Source organism: Spermophilus citellus, assembly GCF_964194105.1.
Source record: "Spermophilus citellus genome assembly, chromosome: 13".
NCBI classification, from domain to species: domain Eukaryota; kingdom Metazoa; phylum Chordata; class Mammalia; order Rodentia; family Sciuridae; genus Spermophilus; species Spermophilus citellus.
In genome coordinates this window covers 77195677-77208190 of record NC_138193.1, presented here as the reverse complement: position 1 = coordinate 77208190, position 12514 = coordinate 77195677, and positions in this window count along the sequence as shown.

Sequence of the window (12514 nt, the reverse complement as noted above, 5' to 3'; positions counted from 1 at the left end):
TAGATGGATAACAGCAAATGCTAACAGCAAATGTCTAAAGTTGAAGTTCTTCATGAGTGTGAGAACCAGCCAAATGTCCACCCTGAATCCCTACCTCCTGTTCTATGAAAGAAAGACAAAATAGAGAGGCAAACTCCTTTACTAGGCCACAAAATTTAGCAGACATGTTTCTTTCTTCTACTTGCTCAGCATTTCTAAGTTGCCAATGACAAAAGCTAGCATTTGTGTCTTGTGTCTTCCTCTCAGCTGGTGTGACACAGTCTTTAACACTAATCTGGGCAGGTTGCCACTTTGGGGCCCGGCTAATTCCCTTGTAATGCTGAGAAGATTCAATTCACTCACATTTCCCTGTATCATGGGGAGTTGCTTCAGCCCAGTTAAAATCAAGAAATGATACAGTTAAAAGACTCTTAAAGAACCAGGAAATAGCTCCTAAGTGGGGTCTTCAGTTGGACACCAAAGAGAAATGGTCCATTTTCTCTCTGGTTGAGTGAGTTTTTGCTGCTGACCTGTAAATTCCACACTATTTCAAAGTTACTGGCTGGGAAATTAATGGAAACTAAGCAGTGAATTTTTTCTTTCTTTCTTTTATGCGTGATGCCTTATTTAAAATAATTCAGACTCAAAGTGAATTTCTAGCAAATGGTGCTATGGCTGCTATTAAATTTATTGATGGTGAATACATCATCCTTGCTTTTTATGTAAGATGTCGCTGATGTGTGATTTTTTTTTAAAGCTCCTTGGTGAGACTTTCTTAAAATTCACCTCTTCCATCTGCCCCATAGGGTTATAAGTGACTTTAGGTTAAGATGCCATTTAGCAAATTAATTTACCATGTTGATATTTTACGGCAAAGCTTTGCAAAGCCATTAAATAACCACACTTAATTTTTTAATATATTGGGATGTTTTTGATGTGCTAAGATTTTATATAAATTTGTTATTTATCTTGATGAAAGCCAGATAAATAAATGCTCCTATTGTGCCTAATAACTCAACTCTTTGCTTTCACAAGGCCAGAGCAAGGCTGAAAGGAAATTCATCTCAAAGCTATTAAGAAAAGCCAGATAGAAAGGGAGCATAAAAATGAAATGAACTATAGTGAAAGGGCCAGACCCTCTTCCAGCCTGCTCTACATCATCCCAGCTACCCAGATGGAACAAAGATTTAGAGTTCCAAGCAGAACTCAAGAACAGAAAGAAATGATGTGGGATGGTCTGAGAAGGTATCAATCTATCTTGTGTTCATAGGAGATACAGAGAGGAAAAAAAATCATTTGACAAAACATCCTAATAGTTGAACCAGAAATAATATGACCTACCCTCAAACTGCCCACATGGACCGCATCTGAATACACCTTTAAAGAATCCCTTGTTTCCAGCTAATATGTGCAGGGAGACAAAACAAAGGAAGTGAAGAAATCACCTGGGTGTCTCCTCCCTGATATCTGAGGGACTGGTGAGTTCTTTTTTATGGTACTGGGGATTGAACTCAGAGGTGCTTTACCACTGAGCCATGCCCCTAGCCCTTTTAATTTTTTTTATATTGAGACAGGATGTCACTAAAGTGCCCAGACTGACCTTGAACCTATAATCCCCCTGTCTCCTGAATAACTGGGATTACAGGCACCTGGCCTAACTTTCAATTTCACCAAAGTCCCTGGTGGCCAGAACAGATAGTAACAGATGAGGCCAGGCATGGCAACATAACACCTATAAACCTGTGACTCAAGAGGCTGAAGCAGGAAGATTGCAAATTCTAGGTTGGCCTCATCAATTTAGTGAAATCGTGTTCCAAAGTAAAAAATAAAAAGGACTGGGAATGTTAACTCCGTGGTAAAGCACCCTTGGGTACAATCCCAGTACAAAAATATAGAAAGCAGCAGATGATTTGAACTTGGGTGGCCATTCTTTTAAAGTCTCTACAACTGCACAGCCTAGAGCTTGATGTCACTCTGACTCTAGTATCATGTGATTGAATCTGCATATCTTATCTTTCCATCATATTGGAAGCCCAAATTCCTGAAGAAGTCAGAGTTTAATTCCCACCTACCTAATACAGTTTCCTCAGCTGTAATGTTCTTATTTTTTTCTTGGTTCAAATCCTATCCATACTGCCAACATTAGCTATTGCTATTTTCACTTTGAGAAAACTCAGCATTCTTTGAAGTCACCTTCTTCCTGTGTTGGGAGAATATACCTTTCTAAGACACAGTCTGTTTTTCCCTATAACCCTGACAATGCTTGTTACTCACTTTCTCAGTCTCCTTTGCAGTGTGGCCTAGGCTTTCCCAGTACAATGCTCATATCTCAAAATAGTGAGAAGCAGCGGGGGCAGTGCAGAACCCATTCTGATGGCTAGTGGGTACTGGTGGTGTTTCCTGGGTAGGCAGCACTGTCTGTGTCCAGCAGCAATGACTATGATGTCTTAGTTCTTTCAGGCACCGGCAATAATTTGGTCCCTCTTTCTTTCTTTTTTCCTTCCTCCCTCTCTCTCTTTATTTCAAAAAATTTCCCCTGGTACTGGGGATTCAACCCCAGGGGCACTCTACCACTGAGTTATATCCTCAGCCCTTTTTATTTTATTTTATTTATTTTATTTTATTTATTTTTATTTTATTTATTTTATTTTATTTATTTTATTTGCTCAGGCTAGCTAGGAACTTGCAGTCCCCCAGCCTTTATCTCCCAAGTAGCCGAGATTACAGATGTGTACCACCATGCTCAGTTTAGGGCCTTGTTTCAGCCTGTATGTCCTCTAAGCCTGGTTTGCCAACCTCCCAGAGATTCTGTAAGCTTCCCTCTCATATTTCCAAAAGCAGTTGTATGGAGATATAATTCACATAACATTTCAATTGTTCAATGCTTTTAAGTAAATTCATAGGATTTTGCAATGATCAATACAAAATAATTTCAGAATATTTTTATCTTCTAAAACATTGCAAACTCATGCCAGGTGCAGTGGTACACACCTGTAATCCCAGTGACTTGGGAGGCTGAGGCAGGAGGATTGCAAGTTCAAGGTCAGTGTCAGCAATTTAACAAGACTCTAAGCAACTTGGTGAGATACTGTCTCAAAATAAAAAGTAAAAATGGCTGGAGATGTAGCTCAGTGTGATTACTCCTGGGTTCAATCTATGGTATCAAAAAAAAAAAAAATTCCATTCTTGTTAGCAGCCACTTCCCATTTTTCTCCCCACTCTAAGCTCTAAGCAACCCTAACATACTTATATCTCTATATATTTGCCTATTCTGAGAATTTTGTATAAATGAAATCCTACAGTTACATCTTTTTGTGTGTCTTGCTTCTTTCACCGAGCATAAGGTTTTCAAGGTTCATCCATGTTATAGCATGTATTAGTACTGCATTCCTTTTTATAACTGAATAATTGATTGTGTAGCTATGCTACATTTTCTTTACCCACTTGTCAGTTGATGGACATTTGGATTGCTTCCATTTTCTGCTTTTTATAACCAATGTCTCTACAAAGACTTATGTATAAGTTTTTATGCAGATATTGTGTCTTCATTTCACCTGAGTATATACTGAACAATGGAAATGCTGGGTCATATGTAACCCATGTTTAACCTTTTGAGGAACTCTCAGACTTTTCTAAAGTGGCTGTACACATTGCATTGCCCCCAGCAGTGTGTGAGGGTTTCACTTTCTCCACATTCTTGCCAACACTTGTTGTCTTTTTTTTATTATAATAATCATACTGAATATGAAGTGATATCTCATTGTGATTTTGCCTACTGATTTTAAAATAAATTCTTCAGGTTTGGTATAGTATCTTGCAATCAGAACCTTGATTAATCATTCCTTATTCAGTCCACACTGTTCTCTCACTGGACTATTCTACACAATTGAGTATTTATCCAATTGTGGATAAACCTCTGGATATAAGATGCTTTACTCCTTTCTTGAGTTGTAACATGTTGGGGGACAGGGCATATCATTTTCTCTTGTGTCTCCCATAGTGCATAGGCTAGAGCTTAGCACTTCTGAAGGTTAAGCACACTTGGTTCATTGGAAGATTGCTGGTTAATTCATCAAAATAGTTTCCTGCTTACCTTTCAATTCTGGAAAGCATCTTCAAATTTCTCATTAAGTAGACTCAATCATTAAAATATACAGTAGGTGCTGGGGACATGGATTTGGGAGACTGGTCAGGTTTAGGTTCTAATTCTAACTTTACTGATTACTAGTGTGGAACTCAGAGCCAATTAATCAACCCCTCTGAGTTTTGGTTTTCCTATTTACAAAGAGAAATAAGGGTTATAAGGATTAAACTACATCCTGTATGTAAAACAAAAGAACAACAGTGCGTGGAAATTGCTCAGTAAATATTAGTTTCCTCTTCACCCTGCATTCTATCCAATTCTGTCTCCAGTAATCTGTTTTAGACATACATCCTAGTTAAATGTGCTGCTTAACAGTTTTATCAGAAACATGGAGCAAGACTACTGCTTCTATGGCTTAGTAGTGTTCTTGAGAATGAATATTATGTTGAGGGATGAAAGCAATAGAAATCAGAAGAGAGAGATAGAGACCTTGCTCAAATCCAATTTAAAAAGTAGAGAGCTGCTGCTGGGCATAGTGGCACATGTTTGTACTCCCAGCAACTTGGGAGGCTGAGGTTAGGAGGATAGCAAGTTCCAGGCCTATCTCAGCAACTTAGTGAGATACTGTCTCAAAAAATAAAAGGGGCTGGGGATGTAGCTTGGGAGTTGAATGTCCCTGGTTCAATCCAAAGTACAAAAAAAAAAAAAACTGCTGATTTTAGAGAGGTCAAAAATGGAAGTTGTTACTGGGAAGGAAGGAACAGGATGCAAAGGATGCCTGAGCACTGCTGTTTACATGTCCTGTTTCCCCAAAGGACTCTTTTTATGGGTTATGACCACATAGGCATAGAATCTCTTTGAAATGAAGTTGAGGTTTATTTCTGACAACCTATTTCCAGGCGCATTCTGGATCTGACTGGAAGAAGCCAAGTGTATACCACAGGATGAAGGATTAATCCTGAGAGTGGCTGGCAGGAATGCTGGTATAGTACAGGGAGATCGTTGTCCATGGCAGCTGCCTTTATCCACAGTACATTCAGAGAAAGCTTCTGTCCTGGAGGGCTTAAAATAAAGCATCTAACTGAGTGAATTTTTTTGTAACATGGAGGTAAGAGGGTTGAACTGACATCTGTGTGATAAGTTAATTGGAGTTGAATCTGGGTTTTGAAGGAAGCTCACCTTCAGGACAATAAAACTTGCTATTTATTTAGTGTTAAATGTTTTCTTGTCTTTTACCCAATGACTTAAATTCCTTTAGCAGAGGAATTAAATTATGTCCTGCTAACAGCTTCCTCAGTGAAAACTCAGATGACAAATAAATCTAGAAGGGTTACCAGGCTAATATTTTAATATGTAAATTACTGGATGCGTGGCATTTGTGAGAATGGGTTTCAGTAGTGAGTAGAGGAAAGTGATCATGAAAAGAGCCAGATTTCTACGTAGGACATATTATGATTGAGAAAGCAGCATGCTTGGGAGGCTGCAGATATAAAATTAACTTCTTGGTTTCTGGAACAACCAATCCTATTTGGCTTTATTTAGACTTTCAACAGACATTCAGTGAGCATCTACAATAGGTGAGGTTCATTGCTGGGAACTTGCATGATAAAGCAAGACCTTTATTGTGAAGATCTTTTATGCTGTGAACAAACCTAAACCTAATCTTTCTCTTATAGTTGGATCCTAGAACTCAGGAGCCTGAATTCTAACCCTGACTAGCTGAGCTGTAGTTAACTTAGGCTTGTGAATATAAGGGACTGTTGTTGTAAGACCCAATTTTTGAATAGTTTTTGCATAGTACCATTGTGGCAATTGATGATCAATATATCATTATAAGTTTGGCTTACCTTCTAAAAGTATTAGGGAGCCACTAAAGAATTTTAATCAAGGGAGAAGAACTTTTGTGTTTTAGAATGATCTCTCTGGCTGCAATGGAATCCTCAAATTCCCAGTTAATTGCTGGTTCAAAGACAATGAGAGCTAAACAGCATGTCTGAACAAACCTGTAGTTTGCAGCCTAAAGAAGGGATTAAAATTGGCAAGACTAGCTAGACATAGTAGCACATCTTTGTAATCTCACTGACTGATTAGAACTAATTTTTAAAAAAGGTTTGAGGCCTAATAAAAGGAAGTTAGTTCACTAGGGGCATGCCTTTGGAGGAGATATTGGGATTCTGTTTCCCTTCCATCACAAGGTGAACAGCTCTGCTCCACCATGTGTTCCCCAACATAATGTTTCACCTTGACACAGGCCTAAAAGCAACAGAGACAACTGACCATAGACTGAAATTTTCCTCCTTAATATTTTTTTATCTTAGGTATTTTGTTATAGCAACAGAAAACTGACTGACACCGATGCCAAAAAGCATTTGGTACTATCCATCACCAATCCCTAAGAAAACAAAAAGGGTTATAATGAAAAGGAGAATCACTGGTTCATCATTTTGAGAATTTCTCTTAAAGAAAGCACAACAATTTGCATCACTACTAAAATATGTTATTGTACTTGGGTTCTTAGCTAATATAATAAGAATTACACAGTTACTTTTTGGAAAGTAAGACATAAATATATACTTTCTTTTAACGTAAAAAGGTAGTCACACACACACACACAAAGATACTGAATTTGTGTGTTCATGAGATGTCTAAGGTATGTATAATAGACAATGATATATTCAGATCTGAAGAACAGGAGAGTGATCTAGCTGGTGACATGTAGTTGTTGTCATCAGCAAACAACTACAAGAGGACCCCAGCAAATATATGAACCTTCCTAGGGAGGTCATAGCATGTGAAACTTCCCAGGGAGATCATGTAGTGTGTAAGTAAAGAGATCCAAGAGCAGAGCTCTGAAAAGTACTGACATTTAAAGCATGGGCCAAAAAATAGGAGGTTGGAAAGGACACTGAGAAGAGGCTACAGAAAGTAGGAGACAGTGGACTCATACAAATCAGGAGAGGAAATAGTTGTACAAAGGAGGGCATGGGAACAAGGGCAAATTTTAGAGAGAAGGTAAGGAGGAGGGGAGAGAATATACACAAGCCAAAGAGGTTCACTTACTAGTGGCAAAATTAACTGGGTTTAGCTCAACAATTTATAGCTTTGTGACACCTTCCTTTACCTCTCCAAGGCGTTTTCATGTCTATAAGACAAGGAAAGTGACTGTTGTAACAGGACCCATGAGATTGTGGGTATATGAGTATTTACTTAGACCAGCATTTAATTCATAATAGGCCCTCATTGAATTCTAAATATTATTATTGTTAGCCATTACTTAGCAAAAGGAAGTCACTGATGAAGAAGGTGAGAGCAGTTTCAATGAATGGATGGGACAGAAACCAGGTTGTGGTGGGCCAGTGAGTAAGTAAGGAGCCAAATAATTGAGGAAACTAATGTAGAAAATTTTTTTGCCTGATCACAAGAGAGAAAAAAAATATAGGCTAACTTGAAGGAAAATACAATTTTTTTAAAAGAGAGAGTGAGAGAGAGAGAAGGAAAGAGAGAGATAGAATTTTTAATATTTATTTTTAGTTTTTGGCGGACACAACATCTTTGTTTGTATGTGGTGCTGAGGATCGAACCCAGGCCGCACGCATGCCAGGCGAGCGCGCTACCGCTTGAGCCACATCCCCAGCCCTGTTTTGTTTGTTTTTAAAGAAAGTAAACTTGGCATATTTGTAAGCTGTGGAGAGAGTTTGAAGAAAAAAAAAAGAGAAGATCCTCAGAAGAAGAAGGAAACAGAACTGGGTGGTGGAATAAACACTATACCTCAGCCTTTCCAAAGGAAATGGGAGTAAAGGAAAGTTTTAAAAAGAAAAGAACAGGGGCTGGGGACAGTGGTACAGTGGTACAGTGGTACAGTGCTTGCCTAGTTCGTGTGAGGCAATGGGTGTGAGCTTTAGCACCACATAAAAATAAATAAATAAATAAATAAATAAATAAATAAATAAATAAATAAATGTTTAAAAAAAAGAATGCTGTAAAAACATAAAAGAAAAGAACAATGAAGTGTTAAAAATTTTATCTTCTACAATCTCAAGTGCTAGAAACTGGCCAGGCAGGGCTGTACTTTAATAAAGTAGCCTTTGAAAGTGGGCTACATTTTCCAAAAAAGTGGTTAGAGTTGAAGGTCATGGGTCAAGGGCAGGGGCTTTGGATGACTCCTCAGAAAGGACGCAGGGTATAAGTCACTGTAAAAGGCCATCAATGTTCCCTAGCAATACCACCCCAAAACTCCTCAATCCTTCAATGGAGTTATAAAAGTCACAAAATAACTATAGTAATAGGCTTTCCTGTGAAAAACAGTGAAAGGATTCAAGATAAACATCCTAGTCAGCAATTCTGGAGACAAAACATAGGATACAGAAGAAATAGACAAAGTAAAGGAGAGAAATCTATAAAACATATAGTTATAACATATATAATATATATATGTGAGATACATAAAACATATATATTTATTTCCCCTCCTCAAGCAAAGTGGGAGGCAATACTATTCACAGTTAAAGCAGGGTTTTTACTTCAAGTCAAGGTAATCTAAGTTTTTCTTTTCCTTTTCTTCCACTTCCTATTGTGTATTTAATTCCAATTTCACAACTGACAAACCTGAATCAAATTTCATATGAAATAAAATAAGCAACTCAAAGCTGAGTATGGTGACACATGCCTGTAATCCCAGTAACTTCAGAGGCTGAGGCAGGAGGATTCCAAATTCAAGGCCAATTTGCTAATTTACTGAGACTCTATTTCCAAAAGGACATAGTTCCGTGGTAGGATGCTCCTGGTTCAATATCACAAACAAACCACAAACTTCAGTGGGTGAACACTCATTTTTCTTCTGTTTTTTCAGAACCATGTCATTTTTGAACAATGATGCACATCTATGCCATAAATTTATAGTGAGCTTAAAGATGTTTATGTCACATAATTTAAAAAAAAATAACCTTCTAATCTTCCAGTGTAGCAGAGACTAGAAGTACTACTATCTCCTATTACAGGTGGGTAACTAATCCATAGTGAGGCTGAATCACTTCCTCAAGGGCCCTTTATATTCCAGAGCATCCCAGTTTCTGAATATGTGATAAATCATGTAAACTTCCAAACAAGAACAGTGAACAAAGAAGCTATCATCTATTAATATTTATGCAGCCCTTGTGTCATGCTCATCCTATGGTGAGTGCTATAAATTATTAAAATAAATTGTGCAATGCACATTCTGGACTTAAAAATCCTATAATCTCATTAGAGAGACCAAACCTCAGCACATTAAAAGTTTCCAAAGAATAATGGAGATAAATAACAATTTGAGACAATAATGGGCATTTGCATCTATGATGTGAGTAGTGAGTAGAACAGATAATAAATTGGAGGTCAGGGGGAAGTAGAGGTCAGAGTGGGCTGGAGTTGACAGAAGACTTTATGTAGTAATAGAAATTCAATTGGACCTTGGACACTGGTTGGAGTGTCCCCGTATCTTTATCATGCTCATATGGGAGCAGCTATATAAATATGGAACCTCCCAACTCTTCATTTGACAGGACACTTTCAGACAGGAGTCTGAAAATTATTCCCTTTGAGTAAGCATCAAGAGGAGGAGGACCAGAAAGGCACATCTGTAATCCCAGAGATTTTGAAGGTTGAAACAGGAGAATTACAAGTTCAAGGCCAGCTTGGAAAACTTAGTGAGACCTGGTCTGAAAATAAAGTAAACAGGTCTGGGGATACTGCTTAGGGATAGAGAGCTCACAGATTCAATTCCTGGTACTAAAGAAAAAAAAAAAAAAGAAAGAAAGAAAGAGAAAAGAAACAAAAAAAGGACACAACAGAAAAGATGAGGAGGAGATAGGAAAAAATGTACCACACATTAACTCTACTAAAATCCCATTTTTTTCCCCCTGAGATCTGACTCCACTGGGTTGGATTGAGTTTCCTTAGGATTTTCACAGTCCCATAACTCACACGTATCTCCTTTGTGCCTAAAATTTCTGCAACTGTGACATGAGTGAATTCTCCAGCTGCCCTCCTTCTTGATTCTCTCACATTTGGCTCTTCCATGAAGTAAAATTACTGACTCAAGCTTGCAAATTTTCCAGAATGTCTACTTCAGAGTTTCCTGAGGCAGTCTCCCAGCATTGCAGAAACATTGTTGCCTGGATTGAATAAAGGCAGGGCAAGGTATTGCTACCTTTCATTTCTCAATTGGAAATTTGATGGACAATGGCTGAGAGAGTCAATGGTTTGGAATTCTCACACCTCTAAAGTCTGGATGGTCATCTGATGGGGATAGAAAAGTTACTGAATAGCAACTGTCACTACAGTCCTCAGAAATCACTGGTTACTTTCCAGGCAGCAGACACACACTGGAACAGCTTTTCAAGAATGGTTCTCTGGCATCTGTGACCTGAATCCAGAAGGCTCTGAACTTGTTCATTCCTTCAAAGGTGTTTCCAAATACATACCCATACCTTTTTTAATCTCTTTGTACAAAACCTTAGTCTCTTATTTTCTCCTATAATGAGGTTAGATGATGTATAGAAAAAACTTATTTGTTCATAAATTACAAACATTCAGCAATCTAGTTTTAAAACTCATTTAATGTTTGGTCCAATAGAACATCAGAAAATATTTTTCACTCCAAACACACAGAATTTCTACAAAAAATAACATTTTAAGTCCACAGTTTTAAGAAAGAAAAAGAAATTTTTAGTTATTAGATATTAAGAGAGAATCCACTGGAACAAACATTATTTAATTTCATGAAAAACGCCATTATCTTATGGTCTGGATTTTAGCAGTTGCCCAGGATGGTGGACAAAGCTTTAGGTCTCCTGTAAGTTGGAGATGAGCTATGTGGGCAAATCCCCTTTCCTAGGTCACAAATGTCAGAAAAGTCAGCTCAGAAAAAATCAAAATTTCTATCCTGTACAACCTACATACAGGCTTGAACTCTCACAATAACCTTTATGATTCAGAAATCCTGAACCAAGAATATAATATTTTATATTAAATATTTGCGTAGAATTAGTGAATTCTATTGAACCCACAGTTAACCTGTAGTACATGCAGCTGTGGAAAAGCTCCATGGGGTTATCTCCATAACTGAGGCACAATGCAAAAGGGACTCTGTTTAAAAGTGTTCAAAGAAAGAGAAAGGAATGGAATTTGTAAACTAAGACCAGGACATTATTTATAGGGAGGGATTTGGCTGGGCATGGGGTGCATACCTGCAATCCCAGCTACTATGGAGGATGAGGCAGGAGGATTACAAATTTAAGGCCATCCAGGGCAACTGAGGTCAACCAAGAGCCTGTCTCAAAACAAACAAAACAAAAATTAAAAGGGCCGGAGACGTAGAATGTAGAATGTTTTCCTTTCTCTTTTTCTTTTTTGGTACCAGGGATTGAACTCAGGGGCACTGAGCCACATCCCCAACTCTTTTTATTTTTTTTTTTATTTTTTGAGACATAGTTTCACTAAACTGCTTAGGGCCTTGATAAATTGCTGAGGCTGCCTTTGAATTTGTGATCCTTCTGCCTCAGCCTCCTGAACCACTAGGACTATAGGTGTGTGCCACCACGCCTGGCTAGAGTGCTTTCCTAACATGTGTGATGCCCTGGCACTACAAAAGAAAAAAAAGTGGGGATGAGTGTTAAAAAGAATCACATAATGGTATAATTTTTGCCTTCCAAAGTCGTTACACTTCATTGACCCGAACAATATTTCCCATCTTATTATATGCTTTTCATTTTTCTTTTCTTTTTGGTACCAAGAATTGAACCCAGGGTCATTTAACCACCAAGCCATATCTCCAGCCCTTTTTATTTTTTCTTTTGATACAGGGCCTCACTAAGTTGCTGAGCCTGGCATGGAACTTGTGATCTTCCTGTCTCAGCCTGCTGAGTTGCTGGGACTATAGGTGTTAGCTATCACCCTGGCTCACATGCTTTTCTTATAATGTGTCCTTCTACTGAAAGATGGGGTCTATGTCCCCTACCTTGAGAAACATAATTGTGACTCATTTGTAATGAATAGATTGTGGCATAAATGATACTGTGTGACTTCTGAGGGCAGATCAGAAATGCGAGGCAGTTTTTGCTCTGCTTACTAGATAACCTGTCAGTGCCCTGAGCTGCCATTCAAGAAGTCTACCTGTTTATTATTGGTTATCAGTTGTACAGAAGCTAAAATCAGCCCATGCAAAGAGACCACATGTAGAGGAACTAGGACTGCATAGACCTATCTGGCCTTCTCTAACTTCTCCAGTCCTCTGCTGTTCCAGCTCTAGTCACTGGCTAAATGCAACTGAATAAGAGAACCTCTAGTATGGCAAATTCTGAGAAAGGGGTGTGTGTGTGTGTGTGTGTGTGTGTGTGTGTGTGTGTGTGTGTTTGAAATCATACATACTGCAGATCAGAGAGAAAAGACAGAAAAGTAAGAGACATGGAAGTTAAA